Source organism: Balaenoptera musculus, chromosome X (genome assembly GCF_009873245.2).
Source record: "Balaenoptera musculus isolate JJ_BM4_2016_0621 chromosome X, mBalMus1.pri.v3, whole genome shotgun sequence".
Classification (NCBI taxonomy): Eukaryota; Metazoa; Chordata; class Mammalia; order Artiodactyla; family Balaenopteridae; genus Balaenoptera; species Balaenoptera musculus.
This window is the reverse complement of record NC_045806.1, coordinates 94,875,041-94,881,388: the sequence shown is the minus strand read 5'-3', so window position 1 is coordinate 94,881,388 and position 6,348 is coordinate 94,875,041.

Below are 6,348 nucleotides of genomic sequence, written 5' to 3'. Positions count from 1 at the left end.
GTGTCCTTCCTTGTCTCTTGTAACATTCTTTATTTTAAAGTCTATTTCATCTGGTATGAGTCTTTCTACTCCAGCTTTCTTTTGATTTCCATTTGCATGGAATATCTTTTTCCATCCCCTCACTTTCAGTCTGCATGTATCCCTAAGTCTGAAGTGGGTCTCTTGTAGACAGCATATATATGGGTCTTGTTTTTGTATCCATTCAGTGAGCCTGTGTCTTTTGGTTGGAGCATTTAATCCATTCACGTTTAAGGTAGTTATCGATATGTATGTTCCCATGACCATTTTCTTAATTGTTTTGGGTTTGTTTTTGTAGTTCCTTTTCTTCTCTTGTGTTTCCCACTTAGAGAAGTTCCTTTAGCATTTGTTGTAGAGCTGGTTTGGTGGTGCTGAATTCTCTTAGCTTTTGCTTGTCTGTAAAGCTTTTGATTTCTCCATCAAATCTGAATGAGATCCTTGCTGGGTAGAGTAATCTTGGTTGTAGGTTCTTCCCTTTCATCACTTTAAGTATATCATGCCACTCCCTTCTGGTTTGTAGAGTTTCTGCTGAGAAATCAGCTGTTAACCTTATGGGAGTTCCCTTGTATGTTATTTGTCATTTTTCCCTTGCTGCTTTCAGTAATTTTTCTTTGTCTAATTTTTGCCAATTTGTTTACTGTGTGTCTCAGCGTGTTTCTCCTTGGGTTTATCCTGTGTGGGACTCTCTGCGCTTCCTGGACTTGGGTGGCTATTTCCTTTCCCATGTTAGGGAAGTTTTCGACTATAATCTCTTCAAATATTTTCTCTGGTCCTTTCTCTCTCTCTTCTCCTTCTGGGACCCATATAATGCGAATGTTGTTGCGTTTAATGTTGTCCCAGAGGTCTCTTAGGCTGTCTTCATTTCTTTTCATTCTTTTTTCTTTAGTCTGTTCTGCAGCAGTGAATTCCACCATTTTGTCTTCCAAGTCACTTATCCGTTCTTCTGCCTCAGTTATTCTGCTATTGATTCCTTCTAGTGTAGTTTTCATTTCAGTTATTGTATTGGTCATCTCTGTTTGTTTGTTCTTTAATTCTCCTAGGTCTTTGTTAATCATTTCTTGCATCTTCTCAATCTTTGCCTCCATTCTTATTCCGAGGTCCTGGATCATCTTCACTATCATTATTCTGAATTCTTTTTCTGGAAGGTTGCCTATCTCCTCTTCATTTAGTTGTTTTTCTGGGTTTTTTTCTTGTTCCTTCATCTGGTATATAGCCCTCTGCCTTTTCATCTTGTCTATCTTTCTGTAGATGTGGTTTTTGTTCCACAGGCTGCAGGATTGTAGTTTTTCTTGCTTCTGCTGTCTGTCCTCTGGTGGTTGAGGCTATCTAAGAGGCTTGATGGGAGGCTCTGGTGGTGGGTAGAGCTGACTGTTGCTCTGGTGGTCAGAGCTCCATAAAACTTTAATCCACTTGACCGTTGATGGGTGGGGCTGGGTTCCCTCCCTGTTGGTTGTTTTGCCTGAGGCAACCCAACACTGGAGCCTACCTGGGCTCTTTGGTGGGGCTAATGACAGACTCTGGGAGGGCTCACGCCAAGGAGTACTTCCCAGAACCTCCGCTACCAGTGTCCTTGTCCCCACGGTGAAACAGAGCCAGCCCCCGCCTCTGCAGGAGACCCTCCAACACTAGCAGGTAGGTCTGGTCCCGTCTCCCCCAGGGTCACTGCTCCTTCCCCTGGGTCCTGATGCGCACACTATTTTGTGTGCGCCCTCCAAGAGTGGGGTCTCTGTTTCCCGCAGTCCTCTCAAAGTCCTGCAATCAATTCCCACTAGGCTTCAAAGTCTGATTCTCTAGGAATTCCTCCTCCCGTTGCTAGACCCCCAGGTTGGGAAGCCTGACGTGGGGCTCAGAACCTTCACTCCAGTGGGTGGGCTTCTGTGGTATAAGTGTTCGCCAGTGTGTGAGTCACCCACCCAGCAGTTATGGGATTTGATTTTACTGTGATTGTGCCCCTCCTACCGTCTCACTGTGGCTTCTCCTCTGTCCTTGGACATGGGGTATCCTCCTTGGTGAAGTCCAGTGTCTTCCTGTCGATGATTGTCCAGCAGCCAGTTGTGATTCTGGTGCTCTCGCAAGAGGGAGTGAGAGCACGTCCTTATACTCCGCCATCTTTGTTAATCCCTTCTTTTAATCTTTTGGGAGGTCTGAATGTCTTCTGCCAGCGTTCAGTGGGTGTTCTATAGGAGCAGTTCCACGTGTAGATGTATTTCTGATGTATCTGTGGGGAGGAAGGTGATCTTCGCGTCTTACTCTTCCGCCATCTTCCCAAAGGTCTTAGGAGTGTTTTCTAATCCCTGTTTGGTGGAAAACACTGGATTTTCCCTTATCCTGGAAATTAGATGCTGACCCATTTCTCCATGTTGTCATTTGCACATAGGTAGTTCTAAAAAGAAGCTCTTGTTTTAAAATTCAGGAGTTCCTCCAACTTACAAAGGTCTTCCCTTGAATTGCAATCTGTTAGCTGTGCTCCCAAATTAGGAATTCAGAAATGTGGTATTTGTGGTTTGTGAGTTTGGGGGTATGTGGGTGTGTGGGGAAGGAAGAAAGAAAGGTGGTAAGAAGGAATTCATAGAAGAAGCGGATCCATTCTCTAGCCCCTTCTATCACCTACATGTTACCAAGAAGAAACTATACAACAAATGAGGAGGTGGTGGTAGAGGCTCCTTCTGAACATTTCCTTTAATCATCAAAATGTTCGTTGAGTGCCTACTATGTGGTCTTCATCTGAAAAGCCAGAGGGGATTTTTATCAGTAGAGGAAAACATTTACCTACTGAGAGAAAAATGTTGATGTCAAGCTGTTAATTTAGCTAAATAAAAAAATGACACCCAAGTTGATTCTACTTGGAAGGTTCCTGTTTGTGACGTATGCTTGACAAAGCATATTCTCAGCAGGTCAGTCTGGAGCTACTGTTAGCCATATCCCCACATTTATCATGCATCCAACCAGCTAGATGTGGGGAATATACTGTAATATTTCAGAAGGATTGCCAGTATAAATTAGGCCTCTATACCAAGCTCAACTCTAAGGGATTCCACCAGCTGTGCATGTAATCATGGATTGATAGTTACTAAAGGCCCAGATGAAGTCAAGGGAATAAGACTCTACCCAAAGCTCTGGAGATAGAGCTCTCCCAAGGTTTGCAGTGTATCTGTGGAGATAGAAGTGGTGACTGCAGAAGAAATGGACATGACCCTACCCAGCCACAGGAAGGTTTCAGCTGAACTACCTTATTTCATTCATTTTTTCCACATTCATTGATCACCTGTTATATGCCAATCACTGGGCTAGGTGCTAGGGATGAAGAGATGAATAAGATATGCTACCCTTGCACAACTTGCAGATGCACTTCGGATAAATGGTCACTTAAACACATCATTGCAATGTGATATATCAAAAGTTCAAAGTACAGTGACAATAGGAGTAGGAGAAAAGGCACGAAGATGAGACACGAGGATAATTGACCAAATACAGTGGTGATTTGGCTCTGTGAGGAAAGAATGGAGTCCAGTTCTGTTTTATTCACCATTGAAACTCTATAATTTTTCAGGAATGATGATAGATTCCTCTGTAATTCATTCACTCATTCATCCATCCATCTGGCCTATTCTGTGCCAAACACTACACAAGGTACCAGTGATTTAAAGATAAATATAGTATCTGCCTTTGAAGAGTTCACAATATAATGAGAAAGAAAAACTAATGAACAAATATTTAGACAGATCATTGAGGTAGTACTGTGGATAACGGACTGTAGGAATACCTCTGGAGATAATTGCAATAGATGAAGGATGCTAATATCCTAAACTGAGGCAGTAATATTAAGAATGAGTATAAGGGAAAGATAAAGATACTTATAACATATAAGTGATGTGATGTAATAAATGATTGGAGTGGTTTTAGGGGATGGTGAGAAGGAAAAATGAAAATTGAGGTTGAATGAATTCTAGGTTTCTAGCTTGGGTGACTGGATACTGTCATTAATATATAGAGAGATAATTCAAAAGGAAAAACAGATCTGGAGCAAGAGTTAGGAGAGGATATTAAGAGTTCAATGACAGAGCTGTTGAGTTTTATGTTTTTGTGGGATATAAAGGTGCAGATGCCCACTAAGCTTTTTAGATATTTGAGTCTTTTTTTTTGTATTTTATTTATTTATTTATTTATTTATTTATTTATTTATTTATTTAGGCTGTATGGGTCTTTGTTGCTGCATGCAGGCCTTCTCTAGTTGTGGTGAGCAGGGGCCGCTCTTCATTGCGGTGCATGGGCTTCTCATTGCGGTGACTTCTCTTGTTGTGGAGCACAGGCTCTAGGTGCGTGGGCTTCAGCAGTTGCAGCACACGGGCTCAGTAGTTGTGACTTGTGGGCTCTAGAGCGCAGGCTCAGTAGTTGTGGCACACGGGCTCAGTTGCTCCATGGCATGTGGGATCTTCCTGGACCAGGGCTCAAACCTGTTTCTCCTGCATTGGCAGGCGGACTCTCAACCACTGTGCCACCAGGGAAGCCCTAGATATTTGAGTCTTATGCTGAGGAAATACATCTGAGTTAGAGATAAAGATATAGAAGTCTTTAGCCTACTTGTAATAGTTAAAGCTGTTGGAGTGAGTAAGATCACCCAAGAAGATTATGTAGCATGGGAAGAAAACCTGAGGAGATAGCAATACATAAATGTTGAGGAAAAGGGAGAAGCAGTGGAGGACACTAAGAAAATCTCCATATTCAATATTCTCTATAAAATTCTCTTTTACTCTGGAAAAAGAGATAGGGTAGTAGCTAGTAGGAGCCAGTGATTCTCTGCATAACTTAGGATTCAACACTGCTGTTCATGTTCAGTTCATGGCTCAGTGTATACCCCAGTGCTTCAGTCCTCTCTCATAGGTCTGCCATGAGTGACTCTGATTCCTAGCATGTGTGAATATTGTGGGGAGACAGGTTGAACCCAGGGGCCAACCCTGAGACTTTTTCTGATTGAAGGGTTTTGTTTTGGTTTTTTTTGCCACAAATGTTTTCCCCTGGAAAATAAATCTCAAAAGTGAGATGATGGGAAGAAGAAACTATGACTCCAGTGGAAGAGGAATGGGGGTGGGTGAAAGGTGGGAGCCATCTGGATGTCTGAAGGAAAAACACTTCAGTCATTCAAAGGCTGGATTACACAGGTTTTAGTTGCAAAACCTCTATTGAACATGTAAACAATCAGGTATGATATAATAATTTCATGCATTACTATCCTCTCTGAATAATTGATATCTCTTTAGTAAACTTGGGCCTTCCCCAAGTGAAATTTTTCCATTGGAATTTCAGTAGAACATGATTATGTTCACACCGTGTTCTTCACCAGAAGGTACTATTGGTTAAGACAAATCATTTGAATGTAATTATTTTAACTTATGGAGGTATAAAGTATACACAATAAAATTCACAATCCTTAAGTGTCAGTTCAATGAGTTTTGACAATTATGTATATCCAGGTCAGATCAAGTTTATCATCCACTCCCATTTCCCCTAGGTATCTTTGCATAGGGCTCCCAGGACCATTCTCCATTGATTAAGGGCTTCTCACTGGCTCGAGTCTTTGACTCATCTCTCCAAAATGCAGAGGTCAGGGTGTGCCTGATACTTGACCCATTCTCTTCTAGTCTGCATGCCTGGATTACTTAATCTTGATGGGCTCAGTGGTCAGTCTTGCCTCACTACAGCCTTTTCATTCTGCCCACAGCAACCAAAATGCTTTTTAAAAAATTATATATGTGGCTTGCACACTATTTCTATAATCATGCTACTATATAAAATAGGTAGACCCTCCTTTTTCTCTTTCATAGCACCATGGCTCTTTTCTTCATAGCATTTAACACCACCTATAATGATATTTTTTACCTTTGTATCTCTAACACCTAGCACAGTGGCTATCACACAGGAGTCTTTAAATAATTATTTGTTGACTGAACACATTAATTCAATAATTATTAACAAGTTGGTCTGTCTATATTGACTCTTGCCCTCCTCCTATCCAATTGCAAGTCTACAGAGTGATCTTTGAAAAATGTATAGTTTATCCTGTTACTCATCCTGTCAGAAACCCTTCAATAGTTTTATGTTTGAACAAACTTCAAATATGTTAATGTTACTGCTTTACTCAGGATAGACTTTTGCACTATGGTAACAAATTAATCCCAGACTCTCAACAGTGACCTATTTATTGATCACTATATGTTTCTGATGTAGGTGTGGGAAAGGAGAAGGGGGCCTACAACACACCACACAGTCATTCAGGGAGCTAGGAAGCTGGAGGCATCATCTTGTAGCTGAACCATCTAGAGTATAAATACA